This window comes from Lepisma saccharinum, chromosome 28 (assembly GCF_977018435.1).
Source record: "Lepisma saccharinum chromosome 28, izLepSacc3.1, whole genome shotgun sequence".
NCBI classification, from domain to species: Eukaryota; Metazoa; Arthropoda; class Insecta; order Zygentoma; family Lepismatidae; genus Lepisma; species Lepisma saccharinum.
Window position 1 is genome coordinate 32,440,904 of NC_139256.1, and position 26,327 is coordinate 32,467,230.

The 26,327-nt window shown below is 40.2% G+C and overlaps 1 protein-coding gene across 2 annotated transcripts in view; it reads left to right on the plus strand.

The window, feature by feature from the left end:
- The window catches only part of PCB (Pyruvate carboxylase), a 172,701-nt gene that overhangs the window by 70,889 nt on the left and 75,485 nt on the right, over nt 1-26,327 (plus strand). The gene's annotated exons all lie outside the window — the stretch shown is intronic.

Consider the following 26,327-nt stretch of genomic DNA (forward strand, 5'->3'; position numbering starts at 1 on the left):
TGCTACCAAACATTCAGCTTGTGTTGTCTGTTGCTTGGGTGTCCCTCGGACTGAGTTCTTTTTCATACCGTGCATCGTGTCGCCCTGGCCTGTTGTTCGCTCATGCACAGTGAATATTTTGCTTTAGACGGCATGAAATATCCGTGTCGCTTGAGGATTTCACCAATTGAACGCAGGCTTGTATGACATGTTATTCTACAGCTGTGTGAAACGTTGCTGTTGATTGGATTGTTCTCTAGAGGTATGTGTCGCTTGTCACTTCGGTCTGCAGCTACATTGAGAAACGTTGCTGTTGACTGGCTCGTTCCCAAGCGACACGGGACATTCACATCAAGCAACAAGAGCCTATTCAGTTTAAAGCAAAACATGCACGAACAACAAACCGAGTCGACATGATACACGATATTGAGAGAAAGTCCCAATCCGAGCGACATGCGACACGAGTAGCTTCTTTCAGTCATGAACAAGCTATGAAGATGTAATTGAATTCATTGTCACTCGCCCTCTTGGGGAGAACTCACACCGAAGCGACACGCACCACATGTCGCTTGGGAACGAGCCAATCAGCAGCAACGTTTCACACCGTAGCGGCATGACAGGCAGCACATGCCTACGCTCGATTGGTGAAATTCTCAAGCGACACGTGTCGCCGGTCACTTGTCGTTCCGGTGTGTTTTCTCCCTCCATCACGAATAATGTATTCACATAATATCCAAAGTAAAATATCAATGAAACTAGAATTAAAAAATTTGCAAGATGTGGGTTCCATTATTATAACATAACATTACATATAGTATAATTGAATGTGCAGTGAATTATTTTTAAAATTTAAATATCTACCTTCAGCATAGTTGTCTTACCTCTTTATGAAATAGATCGGTGTTCTCTAAATGTGAATGTATTGCCAAGCGTGTTCTTTGTATAGACACAAATTGTATTTTTAAAATGCGTTAATGTGACTATAATTGAAATTATATTCTGAGATCGAGACGAAAACGAGAGAGCGTTTACATAACTTGGGACAAGAACAAGATTTAGAGTTTGAAAGAGTACCCGACTGTCTCACTTCCTTTCGCTGTAATTTCTGTAGGACCTCCCAAGGCACGTATCTAGAAATACACCGAACCAATTGTGTCAGGAATAATAATAATAATATGATTAAGTTAAAATTATATTATTACCACATAAATAGGTAAAAAGATCGGATAACAGCACGTATTCATTATCTAGCTTACCTGTAGTTAAGATCGGCATAATTTGCATAAAAAACAAGGGATCCCGGGTTGGATACCCGGTGGATGCAAGTAGTGGTTCGAATCTCACTTTAAACTGTAAGTCCAGTCCCGATTAGCCTTTCTGTGCAAAAAGTGGACTTAGAAACTACAAATCAATCAATAAGTTCAAAGGAAATTATAACCATCGATTATGTAATAAATGAATGCTACACAAATATATTTTCATTATTTATTTTTTGCACTTGGAAAGTCTTTCTTGGGGAGGGGTCCGGACCCCTCCCCAAATAAGTCCTTGAGTTTCCTCGATGAAATTAGTAGTAATTATCTCGACTTGTATTCAAGGGGTCTCACGTTCGATCCCCGGTAGAACTAGACAGTGGTCTGGATCCCACTTTATCCTGTAGCCCCAGTCCCGATTACCCTATTTAAGCATGTAATTGACTTAAAACTAACTTTAATTTTGCTATAATGTATGTAAGATTCAATTGGGACAGTCTCTGTATTAATGTATTTATCCTTTTGGAAAACAGAAATAAGACAAATGGAACACAATGAAAAAACAGCCGGGTGAAGGAAATCAACTTTGGATTTTCCGAAATGGTCGGAGCACGGTCAAAAGCCGCCCCCAAGGGAAAAGACAATACCAAGGGTCAGTAGCGTACGCAGGATTTCATCAAGGGGGGGGGGGGGGTTATTTCTAAAACTTTCTCCAAATTCACATTACCATTGTTTTATTATACTTTAATTAAATAATAATAATCACAATTAATTAATAATACTTATAATTAATTAATTAGCTGAATTACTACTAATAATACTACTAATACCACTACCACTATTAAGTAGTAGAGATCTACATAAATATAATATTTATGAAAAAAATAGAACGAAATTTCTAGTCATTCGATTTCTATCAAATTCTAGGAGCATTTATTTGTTACTTTGTTACGAAATAATTGTCTGGTCAACGAGGTGAGACATTTTAAGGATTAAGAAAATCCATAAAAACAAGAAAATATATTAAAATAAATTGAAATAATCAAAGTATGGAACTCATCCAAGGAGATGCGATGGTCTGGTCGGTAGAGCGTCTGACAATCACGCGGGAGATCCGGATTCGATTCCCGAAATTGGTTGGAATTTTTCCGCCTTCTTCCCCGCATAAATGTCCCCGATAATTCTCATCTGGATTGTCTCGCTGTTCTTACCAACAAAATATTTTACAATAGTTAAGCTTCTTGTCATTTGAATAATTGTCTAGTCAACAAGGTGAGACATTTTAAAGAGAGACATTCAAACGAGCTGTGGTAAACAATACAATGGGAAGGCGAACTGGTGACTATTCTTGTCCGCCTAGCCTTTGTCTATACATTAGCCTCTTACAACGAACCAAGAACTTTATTTTATTAATTCTCATTGTTCACACAAAAAAAAATTACAAGTTCGTTGAACACTAGCGTACGTAGAGGGGTGGCTGATGGTGTTCCAGCCTCTAACGAAATTTTGAGAAAAACAGAATTTTCAAATTAAAATCCGTTAAGAACTTTAAAAAATCAAAATGTGTAAATGCGAAACCTCTTTTCAAGTGAGTCCCGATTACCATTTTTGACTTTGAATACAATAATAGACTGAAAAGCTCCAAAAATAGGAAATATTTTATTATGCATCCTGCCCTCCAAAACGAAGCCATGTGTCCACATTTACAATTCCAGTCCCTCCCGAAAAAAAAATCCTGCGTACGCCAGTGTATTGAACATTGTTGCAACTGAGATACAAAACATTTTTTCTTGTCTTTTAATCATGGTTACCCTCATATTTTATTTTCAAGAACTCGTGTTTATTTTCAAGGCATCACTCTGAAAGACGCGTGTGTTTGGAATGCTGTGCTTTTCTCATGCTGCATGGAAATAATAATTCAAATTATTATTATTATTATTATTAGTAGTAGTAGTAGTAGTAGTAGAAGTAGTAACAGTAATAGTATTGTCCCAGATCATTGACTGTGATAAATTGGCCATTTAATTTTTTTCCACAGCATTTTTTATAATATTTCACAAGCTCAAGGGGGGGGGTTTAAACCCCGTAACCCCCCCCCCTTGCGTACGCCACTGCCAAGGGTAGAAGAAGAAGTAAGCGAAGCCACGCCCACTATTGTAAAACCTGGTCAGAGTCATCTATCGGCAGACGGCTGAACTTGTAGGACTTGAACATAACCCCGCCAGCCGATGGCCAGCCCCGCTATGGCTCGAATAAAGCCATTCTCAAAGCTGTTTGAAAATGCATATCAATGTTTGCAAATGGCGTATTGTCACAATGGGCCTCTCAATTTGAAAAAACAAAAAATCAGTTTACTCAGGAAGGATGCAAGAAAGCCTTGCAAGGTTTAATTTTTACAGTAACTTAGAATCGGGCTCTATACGCCGATCCAAAAAGTGAGATATTTGACAGCTAATATCTTTTAAAATATGGAAGTGATAAAAAAATTTCAATATTCACTGTTAAGATTCATCCTTTCTAATCAATTCACCACAAAGCTCATTCAAATGTCTCAAATAGTTTTCGAGTAAAAGTGTTCTGAATGAAGGTCTGTTTTTCCGCTGCCCATGATATAGCCTCTTAAGAACACGCCACACATTCTCAATGAGCGAGAGGTCGGGACTCGATGGTGGCCATGGCAGAGTTCGCACGTGATGGCGAGTCAACCATTCTCTTGTCAGCCGCGCTGTATGAGGCATGGCATTGTCGTGTTGAAAGATGAGACGCCGCCTGTGGAACAGGTGCCTTCGCACTGTGGGAAGATGCCGCTCCAGTATGCGTGTATAGGCGTGTGCATTCACAATGCCCTCACAGACGTGTAGTGGGCCAACCCCAGATGCCGTCATGCATCCCCATACCATCACTGACGCAGGTTTCTGTACCCGACGTGCATAACATTTTGCTTCATTCTGTTCCTCCTTCCGACAAATGACTGTTTTCCGTATTTTCCCGTACACAACATTGAAAATGGATTCGTCCGTCCACAGAACCCTGTTCCACTGCCGAAATGTCCATCCCCGGTACATTCGTGCCCACCGTAGTCGATTGCCTTTGTTCAACATGGAAAGGAAGGGTTTACGTTTCGCCTTGTACACTCGGTAACCGCATCGCTGTAGGTAACGGCGAATGGTTCTGGTTGACACTTCAATGTGAAAGCGTTCTCGAGTCCACAGTCGTAATTCGGCCACAGAAACATGATTGTTGGTCTGCATATAGCGCCTAAATATCCGTAGGTCACGCACGCTCAGCATGCGTTTTCGACCGGGGGCCTTACCTGGCTCTGTAGTACCCGTATTTTGGTGGTGTTTGATGATGCAGTGGACGGTTGACTTGGGTAAGTTCAGTTGGCGCCCTATTTCCCGTTCACTAAGTCCATCCCGTTGCAACTCCACCACTCTTCTCCTCACGGTGTTGTCAATAGGTTTGCCCCTGGCCATGGTGATGATGCACTGCGGTTCCTCGGTGCACAGCACGCTCTTATATACGGCGGACGCTCTTATCGTGTAAGTGACGTCATGCTTCCGTCGAATGCGCCACTATCTGGAATTTACCGTATGGGTCGGGTGCCTGGTCGAAGTTCAATGTCACGCGTATATCTCCCCGTTTTCGTTCTTTACGTGACCTTGGGTGCAACATGCTGGGATCACGATTCTTGCCTGTTCACACGCCTCCTCTTACACACGTGCGTCACTTCTGCGGGTCACCCATTCCACCGCCTATGCCTCTGTGCATTTAATCACGTATTCCTTTCTGGTCGAACTTCATTGTCACCAAGGTTGTAAATCGAGACGAGACCGAGGACGAGACATGTGTGTATATAGTGGGTGTCCCAGTATTTGTCTGAGGCAAATGACTGCTAACGGTGGAAGCGGCTCCGGCGCACACCCAGCGTCGAATAACATGGGTACCTGGGGGAAACCCTGGGGGGTAAAGGCGGTCAGGGGCGTGATGCTGATCACATCACCCCCACTCACGACCGGATCAAGAAAGTGTGGGGCGTTACCCCCACACCCCCTATACGCCTTCATGGCGTGGTGCTATGCACAGGGGAACACTTTACCTTTTTTTTTTTTTTAAATGACTGCTATCAGTGGCGTATGTTGGGTTTAAAACCTGGACTATCTCTTTTTATCGTAATGTTCAAATGGGAGGCTATTTTTCGTTCAATTTCTAGGATTTTAAGGTGACGTGACATTGCGATTCAAATACATACAATTTACTAATAATTATAAAATATCACTGTTTCATTAATATAGAAACAATAAGGAAAACATTTCAAATATTTCATGGTTATTTATAAAATATAGAGGCCCATATTGTGATATATTTATGTAGGCCTACGTGCGGGAATAAAATATACGCGTATAATAAACTTCTTACCGTGAATATTTAATTTGAACAGGAACTCCATTCTTCTCTTGGCACCCTCTGTGGTAAAATGGTTATTAGCACAGTGCACTACGATGCCAGGGGACCCGGGTTCAAATCCAGCCATGGACATTGGTATTCTTTGTGAATGACCCTTCATGAATTTCATCGTATCGTCCCCCATCGTCGCGATTAGCTAAAGTGGCACAAAAGCAACACAAGATAAATCAAATCCATTCTTCTCTTTGCTTTGCCAGAGGCCTGCATATCTTCACGATTTGAAGTTTATCCTCATGCAAAAGCCTAGTAAATTGTTTCGTCAATAGTTCGTTAATTATGTCACTAATTTTCGTTCATTATACGACGCAGCACAGATCATTCAAAACATATATACGTAATTCAATCACTCAATACACTTAAGAAAAATACACGCACTAAGAAACCTAATTTTCTTAAACTTCCTTCAACGCGATTTCCACTCGCAAAATATCCTTTGTCATCTCCGGCCAGTCAGTCTACCCCAGCCAGTCATAAACAAAGCAGCAGAGGGGTTGAAAACCTTGTGTAAAGCGTGGTTGGTTGAAGGTCAGCGGCCTGTGAGTTCTGCATGTGTTAGATGCGACAGTGTTGTTTTGGCCTAGAGCACAAATTCCCTATCACATGCCAGCCAATCTTTTCCCGTTCCTGTAATAGTAGTTTAGTTTCAAAATTTCCCTTACCTGGGAAAATCCCATGCTGGTTAGCGCATTGGCATCGCTGTAAGATTTTACCGCCGTTGTAAAACGAAGAGTTCCCTGTCTAAGAAGCCACTACAAATACGTCACCGACCGCCTCCAGGCGCTGGTCGGGGAAGAATTTAACCGCTGAAGCCTGGTGGTAGTTTTAAAGGAAAGGAGTCCATCCCCATGTATAGAGCGAGCACAAGGAAAACAAACCTTGGACGAAAAACCCCGCGCAGCCTTTTCTTCTTCCGTTCAGCTCGAGCCATAAGGAAGCATGTTCCGCTCTCCCCGTATCCTCCTCGCGGGAGTACGCTGCACAGGAGTCGCGGGTTTTATACTATTGTTTTCTCCCGCGGTCGTTGTTTGAGAGTCACATTTGCTAGTCGATTATTTCCTTTATTTAATCTGGGCTTCGGCGATAGCCTACAATATACGCGCCTGACTGCTATATTGCTCCAGTAAAATGGAGTAGTCCATTTCAACGTGAACCGTGGCAGATACTAAAGGATTATATACACGCTTCATTTCTTTTCATGATCCTTGGCATGTAACTGTTGATCGGAGCCGAGCTACTTTTAACGGACACCCTATATAATATACTGGATGTACTGCTTTGAAATCTTTAAACGCATTTTGTTCTCTCCAACGCCTGTAGATGGCACTGAGATGTGCACATGGATTCTAAGCTTCCCATATTTCACAGTAGGCCAAGGTGGTGGTTTCTTGAGAACTGGTTATTAACAGTGCTCGAGTTTTTTTATGCTGTTTCTTAAAACACACAAATGCAGCTGAAGGTCAGCTGCTTCAAGCAATAATAAGTGAAAGCGCGATAAAAGTTAGCATTTCAGCCACTTTAAATTGCACTTTAACGATTCTTTGTGCGCAGGACTGAGTGTGGGTTAAGTAATCTGCAGTTGTGTGATCGTTTTTAGTTGGCACGAAGGAGTATTAAAGAGGTTTAAAATTTTCTCACAAGGTGTTGCAACCAGTTTGTCGTTGTAATGGTGTTATTACGAAATTGGAATTGTTTCAATTTCGATGTTTGGTCGAAGCATGTTTTTGGAAGGAACTCGATCAATGCACTTTTCGTTTTTGTTCGAAGTTCGGTCGAGGCATGTTTTTTTTAAGGGGCTCGATCGAGGCACTTTTTCTCAGAGTTTGACTCGGTCGAGGCACATTTCCTCAAATCTGGGATGTATGAAGTCACTTCTTATACCGGGTGTTTCAGAAATAAGTGAGGGGTTACAAAAAATATTGCAAGTAAAGTATTGAACGTACGTTAATGAAACCAGTCCAGAACGAACGAGGAACTCAGTTTTTTTCTTCTTTGTACACCTACAAATGCTCATTGTATGCACCACGGGTGCCGGCACGCATCGACACAATAGTCTACTTGTTGCAACACTCGCATCAACATGGGCGTGTCGATAGTGTCTATTGCTGCGAAGATACGCTGCCTTAGGGCTGCGATATCACGCGGCAACGATGAGACGACTACTCTGTCTTTGACGAAACCCCTTCAAAGGAAGTCGCACGGTGTAAGGTCCCGTGATCTTGAGGACCAAAACATTGCACAAAACACTGAGTGATGTGGGTGATTTGAGTGCCGCCTAGCGGCAGGGATGTGAACTCTCAGCTTAACCAAACATGCACGCATAAACTGTTTGTGTTCCTCGATCATTCTGGACTGGTTTCATGAACCCTAAGTTCAACAGTTAACTTGAAATAATTTTTTTAACTCCTCAATTATTTATCCGGTATTAGTTCGGGACTCGGTGAGGCATTTTTATGTTACTTGCGGGCTCTGTCGAGACATGTTTTCGGGCTCCGTGAAGACTTGATTTCGCGAGGTCGTAGCTCGGTAGCTCCTAAAAACTACAATTTATAATAGTGTCCCAGTTCATTCAAGCGTATTTACCCAATACTCCAGTAACATGGCCTTTTAGAATATTTTTACGACTTAATTGGCATGTAATCTCTGATAGTGTCATGAGGTAATCGTAATATTGCAGAAGAACTGATATATGCGTTAATTTTATTGATAAAATACCATGTATACGTTACAACATCTAGAGTGCGCGTCAAATCTCCTGCATATGGCCTTGAACAGCACCAACGAATCACAGACGTGCGGCGTTGCCTAGTTCAGTGACAAGGCGTTTCGCTCAATCACGCTGTCTCTTTTCCGTATGAGATTTCGACATGGCACCGCTGCAAATCGCTTCTATTGGCTATCGCCATATGCAGGAGATTTGACGCGTACTCTAAGAAGTTAATGCTAGCAGAGTGTAGAGGGTAGGTAGCTGTCTGGAAGCAATGGCTGTGTAGTTTTCTAGCATGTTTCTCGGACGCTGGATTGGGAGACGGAGCACTATAGAATGGGCACCAAAGTTACCTGATCCCCATCCCATGGATTTTGCTACATTGGTAGGGTGTCTACCAGTTAAGAATGTCGAGAATTTTTTCTTGTGGTCAAGTATTTTTGCTATTTTTTAAACTTCAGTGAATTTACATTGTTATATACCTGTTCTGGAATTTGATAAAATTAAATATTTGGAAATCTAAAATTATATTGAGTTGTGGTTAAGATTTGTTCACGTTCTTGTATGCGTCAAGTTTTGTAAAAATATTAAATAAAGTAATATGGCCATACCCCATTCAGGATGAAGTCTTAAGCATTAATTTCTACATGCATTAATAATTAAGGCAAGTCTAAATCTCTTGTTAAAGTACAGCTTCAATTTTTATCTTTAAAAAACACCCTTGTGGTGGGGGTTTTCATTTAATAAACATATCTATTTTCTTAATTTCTAACTATACCTAATATGAGGTGATTCAATAAATGTTAACCAAAAGGTAATAAGTAGGGACCGGGACTTTGTTATAACATATTTTTTATTTGGCATCTGATCGAGTACTGGGGTGAGATCCTTACATATCTGATGAAAATCAGCCGAAATATACCAACTTGATAAAGCATATTTTGACATATTTTACCAATTTCGCGGTTTTACAACATATTTCTTCAATTTTCTCGTAATAAGACATATTTCTGTATAATTTCGTAATTGTCTTGCATGTACTCTTGTTATTTTATAATTTTTCTTCATTTAGCGCAACTGATAGTTCATATTATCGATGCCAGGATAAGGAAATTACGAACGAAGAATTTAAAAGCAGATGAAGTCTTTTCTTACCAATAAAAATAGAACAATAATACCCCCATTTTTTTATCCCGCCGACAATTAATAGCCATGCAAACATTATTGAGGGAAAATGTTCTCTCATTGTTGTGCGCGATTCTGATCTTCCCTGGAAGATACTGAATCCCGTATTATGAGAAATTCGAAAGTACTGTTGTGCACATTTTTGGATTTACTGGGAATATTTCTACCTTTTTCTGACATATTTTTCAATTTTTATGACATAATTACATACATATTTTACAGTTTTATAGGGCATAAAGTTCCGGTCCCTAGTAATAAGGGTCAAGAAATAGTCATGAAAAAGTAAAAAAAAAAAAAAAAATTGGATTTGTAATTATTTTTTTTTTTTTTTTTTTTTTTTTTTTTTTTATATACTCCGAGGCGCATGCTGTGAAAACCAGAACCTGGATTATCTTCGGGAAAGGATAACCGCTGCAATGGCTATTCTGGTCATCACATTTTGAAAATAATTCAAGCAAACCTGTTGAGACGTTTCAGGAAGTGTGTTGAGACTGGTGGCGCACGTGTGGAGCACTGTTTGCATTATGAGGACGTGCTTTTATCAGTTGTCGAATTGATTCCAGGCTTTACGGACACTCGTATAGACAGCAGCGTGATGCAGCACATTTGGTTTAACAATGCTACGTGGAATATTAACGAATGTCGGTTTATCGTTCTTTAATGACCGAGGGAATGAAGGACGATTGTTACGTAAGTACAAAGACAAAACAGTGGATCTGAACACGATATTTGCGTGACCAGAACGAGGTGGATGTTGTTTTGTTATCAGTAAGCGTGTTTGAGTTTTTCTCATGCAAACTCGGAACACGTGCAACATTAATCGCAAGGTCGATGAAGGTTGTTTCTCCCAGTAGCAGGAAGAGGTAGTCAAGCGTGTCCGTTATTTTTAAAGGTCGAATCATACGGAACTGGATTTCCAGTAGGGATGCCCTCCTACTGCTCGCACTTGCCAACTCGCGGCTGGGAAGCAACGAATCGGCGATGAGTTGAATTCTCTTCGACTGACATCGGGCATTTTCGGGTCACAAGGCACCGAATGCTGTTGGCGGGAAGAAACAAATGAGCGTCGGATACACAACATGTTGCCAAACGTGCTGTAAAACTGGAAAGAGGGTGAGTTGATCATCACCGTTACTGGATAAAAGTTGTACAATTCTACACAAAGCTCGGAAAAGTAGTACGCAAAATACACAAACACTGTACAAAGAAGCTAATGAAAACAATTGACAAAAAACAGACGTACGCTTGGCAACGTTGTAACGGGAGAGCGATGTTACCCCTACAGCTTTTACTTCGCAACTGAGGTTGTTGGCACTCATCGAACCACACACCCGGGGAGACGATTAGTGGACAGATGGAGTTATGTAGCCAAAAGTAGGTCAGCCGCCATTTTGGCCTGCGATCATTCTACTTGGTGCTGTACGGGCTACCTGACTGGAAATAATGACTGCCAGGCTGGCTTCTAGACTGTTTTTTGGCGACTAGGCAATGTTCTAATTGCAACTGGCTTTCTCTGCTAGATTCTGTAGAACAGCTAATCAGAGCTAAGTTATGGTCACGTGAAGATAATTGTGAGTTTAGCAAGGGAAAGTTTTTTTCTGTGTTTTCCGTTAGCTTTTTCTTCCACCACCCTCCTTCCTTCCTCGGAAGTACAGCGCCTTCTTGTTTTGCGTTTATTTTATACCACGTTCGGCGAATCGGGGCGATGATAATGGACAATGAAATAATGTGAGAGAACACCTACGCGCCGGGAACCGAACCCAGAACCTTTGATGACGAGATCGTGCCAAATTGTTGTTTCAACTGTATAAAGTTGCACTGGAATTTCCTAATGTGGCACGAAAGGTGACTTAGGACCAACGCCTTAAGAATCGTTTGCTAAATCGTTTTATTGAGAGTACACTTGTTCGCGATTGCCGGTTTGGCATGGCGCCATGATGGTGCCAGTCCTTTAAACTGGAGTTTGTTAAACTAATTTCGCTCGCGTAACCGATTTCCCTTTCAATCATGTCACTGCCAGAGCAAAAGAACCACCAAGAAACCTGTTTCTGTTTTTCCTCCTCCCAGGTGACGGCTGGGATTCGACCTTGGCACGTATTCGAGTAGAGGGGGAAGGGGGCAAGTTACCAAAAATGGCGTTGATGCGACTTGGAATGTGGCCAGTTATAGAAGAACGGGAGGAGTAGTTGCGGAAGAGATCTGTTGGTGGGGGAAACGATCTTTAGTTTATCGTCAGTGCGATGCGTTTGCTGTCTTCCAGTTCCAAGGCCATTGGAATTTCAGGGGAAAATTATTCCGTTCTCCTTCTGGCGTGTCCAGTAGGTATTGGGGGGGGGGGGGAGGGTCGAAGCCCAAAGGGGGTGGTGGAATAACTGTGAAAGGGCACAATCTCGAAACATAACACAGGATTAAACGTGAAAGGAAGACGAGCGAAACTGGTTAAGCGCGAAATGAATTACAGCGAAACTGATTCATTCCGAAACCAAAATTGAATACTGGCATAAGCGCGAACGGAATAAGAGCTAACATTTTAAGCGCGAAACGGATTAACCGCGAAAATGTCACTTTCGCGCTTAATTCCTTTCGCGTTTGTTCTGGCGACCCAAGCCAATTGTCTATCGCTTTGGTCAGCCAGTCATAAACTTTACGTTTAGGCCAGTCAACAGCTGCTCTCCCCTTCCCAGGAAGGTCAGAGACATCTGTTAGGTTTGGCAACAAAAACAAATCGTCTCCATGTTAACGAACTTAAAAGATAAGAATTCCCCTGTGGCGCTGTAATCGAATTTTCAGTCCACGCGTTTACTTTGTTAACGTCGAAGAACTGAAGAAAGCCGCCGCCACAAACATGGGTGGGGACGATAAATAGCGGGCGAGTTGTTTTCGTCCAACGACACTCAACCTTCAGCTAATGGGCGCAGCTGTCATTGTGCTCGTCTACTCCACGTGGAATCTGTCACATTGTTGGAGCTGGTGGGCGCGCTCCGTCGATTTCAAAGCCAGCCCGTCATTATCGTAGCTAGCGCGTCGACTATACCTCCAACACTGATATCAGATATCGCATTAATGCATCCTTTGGTCGTGTAACGCCGGACATTCTGCAGCGTACGTGGATGGAACTGCACTATCGTCTAGGTATCCTACGAGCAACGAACGGTGCGCATGTGGAGACATACTGTGTTGCACAAAACTTTTACTTGTGCCTATATGTTTGAGGCATAAACGTAATTTGTTCTATATCGTAGTTTCATTTTGCAAGCAACCTTAAAGTGCGTACTTCATTTGTGGACACCCTGTATTTCGCAGACACATCCGTATTGTTAATAAGCGTGCATATTATGTCGGATGCTGTTTTCATTGTTTTCTTTCCGCGCCTCTGGATATTCAGTGTATCCAACCGCCGTCATCAGACTGTTTTGTAAACTATATTTTGAAAGCTGGTGATGTTTGATACAGTTCGATTCAAAGTTCACCTAACGATAACATGTGCCAGAAAATAGAGAAGACAAACACAAGCATAGATAGGAAAAGTCCCACAGTGCCATAGTTTATAATTCGAATTGGAGAATTATAAACTTTGTTCACTGGACTTTGGAATTATGAAAAAAAAAGTGCAAGGAAAACTGGGAGAATGGTTTTTTTTTCTGAAATTTCGTAATCATTTTTCCACAAAAAATACGTACGTCAAGCCGATAACTGCATATTTCGTCACTGACTTTAGACGCTGGACACATTTTCAGTCGTGTTAAGCTTATGGAACTATTGGCATTAATGTCTGAAAAAGCACTGAAGTGTTCCCTAGTTCATAATAAGCTATTATGTTCGCAAAAGTGTTTGGATTAAGGTTCTGTATACGTTAGAAAAGACTGTTCTACTGAGGTTAGTGGCGAAGATTATTAATTTAATTTTTTAATTGAATATACAGGGTGAGCCTAAAAGAAGGGACCGCCAATTTACGGTCGTTATAGCCGATAGTCGCAAAAACAGTTTTTTCCCTAAGCATTGCAAATCCGTAAGTTTTATGTTTTAAACTTGCTGTACGTGCTATAATAGTCATGAATGAAACATCCTCGTTCCAGTTACTGTATTACAAAAATTATTACAGTACAAAAATGAAAATACAGTACAGTACTCTACATAAATTACTGTATGTACTCTCCTACGATAAATGCAATACTGTAAATTATGAAGGCCTACACTTTCTGCTGTTTCTCTTTTTACAATGTTGTACAAATGTGATGTACTGTACCGTACACATTAGAAGAATCCAACACACATTACATAACCACAAAACATCAATAACGAATACACTATTATTCCACTTCTGTACTTTAGAAAAAATGACACATTATCGGAATTTAATTTTCTGGTTTTCCACAATAACAGGTAAGACAGTGTTGTTTATTTTTTTTAACCAGTTGCTTTCACTTTAAAATGCAATACAGTAACACATACTACTACATTATACTGTTCTACTTCATTAATTAGTTATCTTTGTTTGCTTTTTGAACTTAAGATGTGCGTACGTGTTTTGCATTTGATGATGCATTAGTTTCAATGCCACACTATTGTCATTCATATTAAACTCTTTGAAAATAAGACATTTTTCTAATGTCGCTGCACCTGGGCTATCGCACCATATCATAGTGTTCGAATGGACAAAATTTTGCTGGTGGGGTGTTTTTGTTTTTTTAACTCATTTGGGGTGGCGAGTTGAAGTGATGTGACTGTGATTAAAAATATATAGACTACCTCATAAATAAAACATAGAAATATACACTGTCAGTAAGGAAAGGATTTCAAGAATTTCATTCTTATTTGCATAAATGAGAGGCCCATATTGTGAAATATTATGTAGAATAAAAATAAAATTTCAACCTACCTATTTTCACGATTTTAAGTTCGGGTACTCCTTGTTGGCGCAGTATTAACGTCGTTGCCTTGAAACTAAAGTGTCCCGGGTTCGATGCATGGTGGTTTAGATACCACTTTAACTGTAGGTCCGATCCCCATTAGCTTATCTGTTCATAAAGTGGACAAACCAGAAAAATCCACAACGATTTGGAGCTTATCGTAATTCGTAAGCCGAATAGACAGCTTGTTAATTATGTCCCTCATTTCAGTTCACTACACAACACACAGCACATATCATTCACAAAAATACAATCCACTCACTACTGTATTCACACGCTGCCTCTAAAAATTCCACGCACTAAGACCACTCGACGCGATCTAGACTAGAACTGGTCCTTGTCATTTCGGTAAACCATTCCCGCTAGCCAACAATTTTCTACTCCCCGTTGTATCTCTAGTTGTTTGAAGGTCAACGACATCTTTTTCAACTCCTCTGCAAGCGTTCAATTATGTTCTTTTACCTGCCACATGACACTTTCCCTTTCCCGCGATAATTTGGCTTCAAAATTCCCCGATCCTGGGGAAATTACATGGTGGGAAATATTGGTTTGCAACATTGATTGGAGCCCTGTCAAACTTACCCGTCACCCCCGTGGAGTTGCCCGCCAGCTGGGCCAGCCGTCTCGCGAATTCAAAGAAAGCGGGCAATGTTTCCAATTTCTAAGAAATAGGTTCATCTTCTTATTGAAATGAAAATTTTATGCACATTTTTTGATAGATATTTTTTCTGTATTTTATTCCCAGAGTCTGGTCTTCGTAGATAGCCTCGAATATACGCCTCTGCTGCACTGATAGCTTCGTTACCTGATGGCACAACAAACTGTTCTTCTTGTTCGTTTTCATTTTCGTCAATCATGTGTTGGCTTTAGATGTCAGCTACAATTTCTTCTTCACTCGCTGAGGCGCACATGGATAGGTTGTTGTCTACCTCGGCCAAGTCCTCTACTTCACAAGTTGACAAAGACGGACCAAGTTATTGCACTAATCGCGCCAGAGGAATGTCATCCTTCTCATCTTTATCATCAACACCATCAGTTGTTGAAAACGTGTCGCCCTCACCGTGGGATGATGATGAAAGATCTCTGAAACCTGCATGTTTAAAACAATTGGCCATGGTCCTTGGAGTGACATTCTCCCACGCTTCCGATATCATTAAAAGTGCATCCAGAATGTTGAAAACTGTTTCTTTACCTTCGTCGATTCTCTGTAACATGCTCATCACTTGAAGTTTCCTGTACTGCATTTTAAGAGATTTTTCAACTCCCTGGTCCATAGGTTATAAAACTGAAGTGACGTTTGGAGGTAAAAACACAAGCTTTATAGACTGCAGATTGTCGACTACTGGATGAGCAGGGCAGTTGTCAACCAGCAGAAGAATTTTTCGTTTCTTTGATTTCAGCTGAGACCCAGTTAAGCAACCACTTTCGAAAAAAATTCCGATGTCATCCAAGACTTTGCATTGTTTTCATAAACTACAGGTAGGGAGTGAATGTTTTAAAAACATCTTGGGTTTCTCGATTTCCAATCACCAAAAGTTTTTCTTTGCATGATCCTGTCATATTTGCAGCAACCGTGACTGTGATTCTTGTCTTCAGACATTTTCCCTCCCGAACACTGTTCACCTTTAAATTTGAGTGTTTTATCTAGTGTCAATTTGTAAAACAAGCCAATTTCATCTGCATTGAATATATCATCTGGGTTGTAACCTTCACACAAAGCAGGCCACTTCTTAGATAGCAACTCTTCGGTTACGTCATCAGGTACACTGGCAGCTTCGCCACAAATTTTCCGGGCGACAATATCATGGCGAGCTCCGAAACGTTGCATCCAAGAGGAAGAACAATTGAAGTTTGGATTGCCCAACCGACGCGCAAATTCATTGGCTTTCACTTGCAGAATAGATCCATTGAGCGGCACATTACTTGTTCTTTGCTACTGAAACCATCTTAAGCCCGCATCACACGGAATCCAGTAAGTATGCTCTAGTTGGCGCTGGACTGGCTACCAATTTGCTAGTTTTCGCCTCACACGATACTTATCAGCGTACTTGTCGATAGACTTTTGTTCCCATACGAGGGAAGTTGTAATGGCGGCCGCGTGAGATGTAAACAACGTATCACTTCACATTTTTAAATGCCGATAACTATTCAACCGAGAGGAATAACGTTTCGTATAAAACGTTATTAGGTACAAAACAATGGTGCTGCTTAAATACATACTTTACAACGTTTGTACACGTATGGAAGAATATTTTAGTTGTTTCAAATGTAAACACCGTACACTCACCACAGGTGGTGTAACTCAACGCGCCATTCATGCTGTATACGTTATACATTGCTGGAGTAACACTTGTAAACCACAGACAAGAACGCTCCTTTGAACAGATTGTGCTAGATTGATTTAGTTTATTTTACTTCGCGTTTTGTGCCTCTTGGCTAATTTGCGAAGATGGGGATGAGTGATGAAATGATGAAATGGATGAAAATGGACATTCACAAACAACCATACCCGACCGGGATTCGAACCCGGGACCCTTGGCGTCGCAGCGCGATGTGCTAACCACTCGGCCACAGGGTCGGGCTCTCCTTTGAACACTCACAGATTATCTTCACATGGCGAAACTTTGCTGTGATTGGCTGTTCCACAGAATCCAGTCGAGGAAAGCAAGTAGCAATTAGAACATGTCCTATTCCTCCAAACCAGTCAAGCAGTCAGCCAGGCGGCCATGATTGCTGCCTAGAAAGTTAGTTCAGCGCCAGCTAGCGCATTCCTACTAGAAATCCAGTTCCGTGTGATAGGGGCTTATAATTTTGTTCGAAAAGAGACTATTTTCTCGCTGTCCTTCCAAATTGTAGAAATCGTTGAGTGTGACACGCCCAATTTCTTCGCGATGCTGGCTTTTGTTTCCCCATTTTCTAATCGCCATATTATGTGTGACTTTTCTTCAATATTAAGCACTTTCCTTTTCTTTGGTGACATCTTGACAGCGATGCTTGGATTGACTAATCTACTAAAAACAAGAGTTTGAAAATAAGCGTTACATTGTTTTCGGCAATCCCCAAAAACGTAAAAGGAAATCAACATTGGACGTTATAGCCGATACATTTCTCCGAAAATGTGATAAAAATACGTCGTTTTATGCGATATGTCGTAATAAGCGATTTTTTAAATGCAGTGTTTATATAGGATTTAGACGGGACAGTCAGATTTCACCGTTATACCCAATACGCCGTTACAAGCGATGTCGCTATAAACGGTTTCGACTGTAGTTTCAAACTTCTACAGAAACAGCAGTTTTAATTACACGGTTGGAAGAGTATGTCCTGACGTTTACATGGCTAAGTTACAAATGTTCATGTGTGACCCTTTTGTAACACGAAAGATATCGATGCGATCGTCCAGTTCTCCCCAAACACGTCTCAGCATGTCGGGCCTCCCCGATGGCGCAGTGTTCGCGTTGTTGCCTTGTAATCAAGGGGTCCCGGGTTCGATACCCTTACTGTGCATAAAGTGGACTTAAAACAACAATTCAACCAATCAATCAACGTCTCAGCATGTCGGCCATATTGTTCGACTGACGTCAAAGGCGCTCACGTGATGCTGACGTCACGAAAACAAACGAAAAGTGGAGATTGTAAACTTGAAGAATTTCTCTATAAAACAGTACTAATGCTTCCTAATAAAACACAGTTTTCGATTTATAAAGCGTTTAATCTTTGTATATTTTATAGTGTATTAATAGTGCATTACCTTTACACCACCATTATTTATATTGTCAATAAAAAGTACAGCATTTGCTTTACGTACTGTTAAAAGTAAAATTGCTTCAGTATTAACAAAGTGTAATTACAAACTTTGTAATTAGAAATACTAAAGATTATTTCTGGAAGAATGTTTCCATTACTGTAATTATTATTAAAGATATTTAAAATAAATTGATAGCCTATTATATTTTATATTTATATTATAAGGTTTCTATACACATTATTCTACTCAAATCTGAACGCCAAAATTGAAAACGTAGACGTCAACTCTCAAATTAGTACCTGTAAGTTACCTTTTAAACGAAGGAATTTCTAAAAATAACTCTCCAATCACTGTTTTTATTAATATAAGTCTTAAGTGGTCTCATCGTTCCTGAAAAAAATCGTGATAAAACTGTAACAAAATATGACAATGAGTACTACAGAGAAGCCGTAACAGCCTCCTTTGCCTCTTAACGAAATTTGTTGGCAAGCCACTGTTTGTTTGGGAGAAGTCAGTCTCAAGAGATCTGCGACGCCTTGTCGGTTTACGTGTGCAGCAGTGTAATTTCGTCTCGACATCTGACCAGTGGCGCCAGCTCTGCGTGAGAAATATCACTATGAGTACATCAAAACTTCAGGAGTTATTGATTTGAAAGGAGGGTTCGTTCGCGTGCAGAATGGTACATGAAACACCACAAACGTGCATATCAATAATTCTTCCATAAAATTGTTTCATAAAGTCAACCTGTATGTCGCAGTGGTTAGCATTCGCGTCGCAAGGCCGGGCCGCGAATTTTCTTTTTCCAGTCAACTTGTGAATGCGGTTTCATTTCTTGCTCTCTGATTGACTGTTGGAAAGTTACGGTGCTGTGATTGTGAGAATGTCTTATTTCCTATTTTTAGTGCAAATTTGTTGCTTTCTAATCTAATCCAACCTTCCCTAACCTAACACAGCGCAAACAAGATATTCTCACAATCAGCACCGTAACTTTCCAACAGCCAATCAGAGAGCATGAAATGAAATCGCATTCACAAGTTGACTGGAAAAAGAAAATTCGCGGGCCACTGGGTTCCCATCTCGTCAATTTGCTATGCTCATCGTTACAATGGATGATATTCAGTGTGGCGTCAGCGGCGCAGAGCATGATGGGAAATCTGGCCAAAACCGCGACGAGAGACGTACATAGCTAAAAAAAAACCTATTTTTCCTGCATATATGCATGTAATTACTATAAACAAAACATGTGACGTATCTATAAATAGCCGAGTAGACATTCCTTTGTACGCCTGAATAATTGCGTAAATTCTTCAATATCGCACAAAAGTCTCTAATGAAATCGTGTGTTTCGCAGTGGCGAAGCTAAGGCGTAAATACTGGGTAGGCTGAAAAAATCTGCTTATATATTTTTTTATATACAGCAGGTCCATGCGTCGATTCTTCTTGGTTGTAAAAGTATCAATTACTCTTTCCTTGAAGCCTTGATCAATAGAAAGTTCTTTAACCAGTTTTTTTTTTCAATGGCTATTGTACTGAGAGGACTTAATCTTTCATATTTCATTGAATTACGGAGATATTTTTTTACTCTCTTGGGGGTCCTCATACTTCTTTCGGAGGAAGCTGTTGTAACAGGGAAGATCAACTTGATAAGTTGTGTTACTTCTTTGTAGATTGTTTGAAGATCATTGTTAACTATGAATTTTAGAAGGTCTGCAGGAGGTAAATGCTTTTCTTCATCAGCATAGATAGTTTTTAAATCATTTTCTAATCGTTCTTTGTTGAAAAAAAGGTTATTTAATTTAATCACAGGAAAATGTAGTTTATATTCCCCAAAGCTATTTTGGTCTACCAATTCAACAAATTTTATCTTTTTCAAGATCTCCAAAACGTATTTTTAGTTGTACAGTCAGTGTGTCCAAGATTTCGTAGGTTAAGCATTTGAGTGTCACGAAGTCTTGTTCATTTACATTTATTTTACTGCAAATAATCGTAGTTTTCAACACATAATTTCACAGTATTATATTTTTATAACATAAATACACTATGTGACACACAGACAAACACACGCACGCATACACTTGAAGTAAATTAACATTCAACAATGCAGCGCGTGAACGACGGACTTTGCACAAGAAGACTAGAAGCACAACAGGTTGGTTCTGAGGCTAGCCGCTTTTACCCATCGAATCGGCAGTCCCCTCCCCTTCCACCTACACAGAGCTCACGCTGTAGCTGCCTTTTAACGCGAGGCTTTTCGTCAAAAGCCTCACACTTCGGCCCGAACGCGCTCTCTTTTTCTGGCCTGACTGACGACATATCTGGAAGGATCGGCGGAACCAAACGTTCGGATTACATAGTTTAATTCGTTTTAACGAACTTTGATTGTTACAGGGTACAAGAACATTTTAATTTCAACATTTTTTGGGTAGGCTAAGCCTCAAAAGCCTCATAGGAGCTTCGCCACTGGTGTTTCGGACTCTAAATCTCGTGTCAATGTTTCCAGAGGTCTCGAATAAACAGGGTCTTGTTTTTGTCTCGAATTTCGGGACTGGACCTACATAGTCTCGTCACCATCCATAACTGTATGGGAAGAGTTACGAAATAGAATGTTGGGGTGTTGAGTCTGAAGAAATGTCTTATTTTACTATCCCATTTTTTAAAGATGTATCCTTGTTGAAAATTTGGAACATTGTCTGTGCAAGTTGCGTCTTAGGTATTTATCCTCATAGCTGCGACACCCTACCCTGTGTTGGTAAAATAAATAAAATACACGTTAAAATGGATTTTAAAATAAATCTGCGTTTAGCTGCTACTGTAAGCCCGATTAATAACAATGGATGATATTCAATGTGACGTCAGCGGTGGAGAGCATGATGGGAAATCTGGCCAAACCGCACGTGCTCCGGCACTCAGTCCGGCAAGCCATATTAGCAAGCGTGAAGCGAAGCAAATTCTGCATGCATGTAAACACAAAGTTTATAAACAGTTCGCATGAACTTTCCAGCCTGATCATTACCAGTGCGTAGTTTGAGATCGGTTGGTTCATTGAACTCTCCAGCCTAATTATTGCCTATTTTTGTGGGTGCAGGAAAAGGTTTATTATCCATTTTGCCTTGACTCATCTTACTCAACAGGTCGCTAGGTGCCGTGGCTTGCCGCGAGTTGATAGCTTCCTGGAGATGAGGCCTTGCTCGAAAAGGTTTATTATCCAGCAAATGCTGCATGCATGAAAACGACCCGATGTTTAACATTTTTAACTGTATTACTATTATTGTATATTTTCCAATGAAGTTTCCTTTTGATGAATTAATGCATTGTGTATGTGTGTGCCATTCTTTATGTATTAATTGTGAGAGAACATCATACCTTTATACAGTTTCGTCTGTGGTTAAGATGCCGTGATTTTTCCAATCCGGGGTGAAAGAATCGTATTTTAAAGCCTAGCGTTATATGACTTTTGTGTTACTCTTTACATCCGCGTGCTTTGCTTTGAAAAGTTCTTTCGATGCCTCGGCAGTAACTGTTGATTCAAAACAAAGTCATTTTACGTTTTTCTTTCTTCAACCTGTACACATCAATCAAATCGTCTAAGACCCGCTATTGCGGCGCAATTACCGCACATGCCAAACGCCAATATTTGCGGTATGGCTTCATAACAAAAATGTAGTAACTGAACTTAATCATGTGTTATTTTTTTAATATTTTTTAAGTTGGGGGTCCAGGCCCCCCTGGCCCCTCCAGAACTCCGCCTATACACACAATACACCTTCTACTGTTCACTAGCCATTTTGCAACACTGGCGATCCTGGTGGGACAGCTGCAAAGCAGCATAAACCCACTAAGTGAGGAAAAAAAACTTCCAGTTTTTCTTTATATTATTATATTATATCCTTGTCTGATCTTCTATTATAAATAGTAACGTCATAACAACTGTAAATTTGCACCATTCATTTTGAATTACCCTGTATAATATGTTTTACAAAAAAGAAGAAAAACTACATCTAGGCATATGTTCGTATGGTTGGAAACGTTGCAACTGATACAGTGTCTCGACCGCGCCGAGTTAGGTCAGGGTCACTGATCACGTGTGGAGCAAAGTTCAAGATCAAGCTCCTGACATTAGAACGAAGTCGTGGTATCTTGTGTTTTGCTCTGACTGTGGGGAAGTGTTGTTAAAATCTTATTTTGAACATAACACTGGAGCATTGAGAATAAATAAGTGTAATGAAACCAAATAAACAAACCATAAGGAAAGAGAAAAAGCACTATTTGATGCCTCTTATTTCATATTGAATGATTTTTTTTCTCTTGGTGGGGGCAAAAAGTGGAGGTATGTTACGTTACACACTGTTTCAGATCCAGTCCCGATTAGCCTATCTGAGCACAAAGTGTGCTCAATACAAACATGACATATGCCATGGTGTGAATATTATGATTAGAAAATGGTTCCTGAAAATAAAGAAGATGTCAAAATTAACCATTCTCCGTTCATCATAAGAATGAAGTCATTGTAACTTGTGTTGTTTACCTATTGGTTAATTTTTAATTCAGCTCGGCCATAGATATTTCACTGTAGCTTGATTGATTTGGTGTTTTAAGTACACTTTATGCACACTAAGGCTAATAGGGACTGGACCTACAGTTTCAAGTAGGGTCCGAACCACTATTTGCCTCCACCGGGTATCGAACCCAGGACCCCTTGATTACAAGGCGACGACGCTATCACTGCACCATCGGGGAGGCCCTTTTCACTGTAGCTATACAGGTTGCAAAATAAGTTCCACCATGGTAGTTGTGTGAAATGGCTTTTTCACATTGACTACATTCACATGTGCAACATTTCTGTGCACAGTTAACCAATAGGATTTCTCAAAGGGCACATGTACTTGTTTACACCAACTTTGTACTTGCAGTGGATAGATTCTAGTGGACTATGGTTCAGTGGCGAAGCGTGCTGTCTCTGGAAGGGTAGGCACAGGACGGATCAGGGATTGGGGGAGGGGAAGATGTGATTTTTTTAATAGTAGTATGTTAAAATATAGCCCCTAGAAAATAGAAGATAACATATTGCCTGAATCTCGTCTACTACTGTTCGAAAAGTCGGGATAGTGATTGTAAAGAATAATGTAGTGATTAACGCTCTCGCCTTATAATCAAGAAGTAGAAGGTTCGATTCCCCCTGGAGGCATTGGTTCAGATTCTACTTTAATCTAGTCTCGATTAGATATCTGAGAATAAAGGCGTTTCTGTCTTGAAGGTCAGAAAACAGTGATAATGGGACTCGATGTTCTGACCACGCATCACCCAATGAAAAAGCCATTCTGTCAGGCCCTAGCCATCTTACATATGAGTCATTCCATGCCAAATCAACACAGATATGTGCAATTTTTAACCTGACCATCTCCGATTTTCATGAAATTTGGGGAGTTGAAACTATGCATAGAACTTAGTAACTATGAAAATTTTTAGTCTCGTGCGTCTTGTAATTGTTAAATTATTCAAGGTCAAAGTTTGCAGAAATTGCCCTTTTTGAGCCCGCTTAGCTATACTAAATCTGCTGTAACTCCGCCCCTATTTTGCCTAGGAAGCTCAAATAAAGCTTATTGTACAGGGAATTGAACAAGCTTTCCAGTGATATATAACAAGCCTACCTTTGGATAAAAATATAATTTTGTCACGTGACCTTGACCTTTGACCTTGAATATCTCAAAACATGTCATCACCAAAAATCGTGAAAAAAATATATTTCGTCCCTCATACCATACTCTAAAACATATCAAAAAAACATTCTGGGACTGCAAGGGGATCAGAAGATACAAAATAATATGTGTAACTATGTGACTGATAAAAGCCCGATTACATGAACTATGAAGAGTCAAATGTCCCTTAACACCCCCTACAAAATGTGAATGAGTTATCCTGGGTATAATTGGTCATGAAAGAAATAGGTTAGGCACAGGGAGATCCCTAGCTGTGTGTGTCAAGCGCAGATACGGCATATTGTTGACCGCCATATTGAATTCAACGCAAAAATTTCAAAGGAAAGGGGGTGATGTGATATATCAAATGAGGCTAGAATTTCACGAGAAATGAAGTGACGAAGGTTTATCCAACATATATTTAACCAGCAAAAATTTATTACTGCATGCTTGTAACCATTTTCTCCTTTTCGAGGTGGTAAAAACAAAGCATTGGAATGCTCCTAACGTGTTAGGAACTCATCGAGATCCCGCTGACACCTTTTTTGAGAGAAAGAAGTATACGCACCATTGCATATGATTTTAATCAGCTACATTCACCAAATAGTTGAATAGTGAAGAATATTGGGAAAAGTATCTCAAATAATTACGTGACACTTCCATTGGAATGAAAAATTCTTCAGTGACGAGGCAAATTTTTATGTTCACGTTAAATTAATAAAAATAATACGCAATACCTGTGATTTGCTCAGTCGAATGGTTGTTGCTGGTAAGCTAATTATGTGGTATAATGTATGGCGAACGGAAATGGTTGGTCCATATTCAACAACGGAACCTTAAATGGTGAGGGCTTCTTGGATTTGTTAAGTGAACAAGTTTTTTCACCCTTGCTTACGGGATATGGCACTTTTCGAGAGTTTTGAAACAGGACAGAGTGTGACCACACTATGTAGACATTTTCGCAATTTCTTCATGGTAATTTTCTAGGTAGATTGATGGGCACACGGGGATCTATTAAAGGCCTGCACATTCCCCAGATCTAACATCTTAGGAGGACTTTTACCTTCAGAAACATTTGAAGAGAATGGTGCATGCACTAAAAGTCCCTGATATTGACCATCTGAGAGAAGGCATAGTTGCTGCTTGCGATGTTGTTGCACATGCTACATTGCCAAATGTTCTATGCGAGTGTGAGAGACGTCAACGAGTGTGCTCACAGGAACATTGACAACATTATAATGTGCATATATCGTAAGTGTATATATATATGTGTGTATAACTTTTTGCTGGCGTAAGATACGTTGGAAAATCCTTCGTCACTTCATTTCTCGTGAAATTCTAGCCTCATTTGATATATCACATCACCCCCTTTCCTTTGAAATTTTTGCGTTGAATTCAGTATGGCGGTCAACAATATGCCGTATCTGCGCTTGACACACACAGCTAGGGATCTCCCTGTGCCTAACCTATTTCTTTCATGACCAATTATACCCAGGATAACTCATTCACATTTTGTAGGGGGTGTTAAGGGACATTTGACTCTTCATAGTTCATGTAATCGGGCTTTTATCAGTCACATAGTTACACATATTATTTTGTATCTTCTGATCCCATTGCAGTCCCAGAATGTTTTTTTGATATGTTTTAGAGTATGGTATGAGGGACCAAATATATTTTTTTCACGATTTTTGGTGATGACATGTTTTGAGATATTCAAGGTCAAAGGTCAAGGTCACGTGACAAAATTATATTTTTATCCAAAGGTAGGCTTGTTATATATCACTGGAAAGCTTGTTCAATTCCCTGTACAATAAGCTTTATTTGAGCTTCCTAGGCAAAATAGGGGCGGAGTTACAGCAGATTTAGTATAGCTAAGCGGGCTCAAAAAGGGCAATTTCTGCAAACTTTGACCTTGAATAATTTAACAATTACAAGACGCACGGAACTAAAAATTTCCATAGTTACTAAGTTCCATGCATAGTTTCAATTCCCCAAATTTCATGAAAATCGGAGATGGTCAGGTCAAAGGCTGTGTTGATTTCGCATGGAATGACTCATATGTTAGATTAAAGCTGCTCTTAAAAATTATTTGCTACTTCAATAACAGTATTGTAAATGTTTCTCTCATGACAGAAATGGTTGGTTCACTTGATCGTCACTTAGCGTTTATTTCTTTTTAATGCTGACCTCCGCGGCGGATTGGTTGTAACAGCGTGCTACGACAAGGGCCTCAGGTTCGAATCCCCACCTGGGCATAGGTGTTCTTTGTGAGTGTCCTTCGTCAATGTCATCATATTATCGCTCATTCTCATCTTCCCAATTAGCCAAAAATGGCAGAAAGCCAAGTAAAATAAACTAAATCTATCAATCAATTATTTCTTTTTA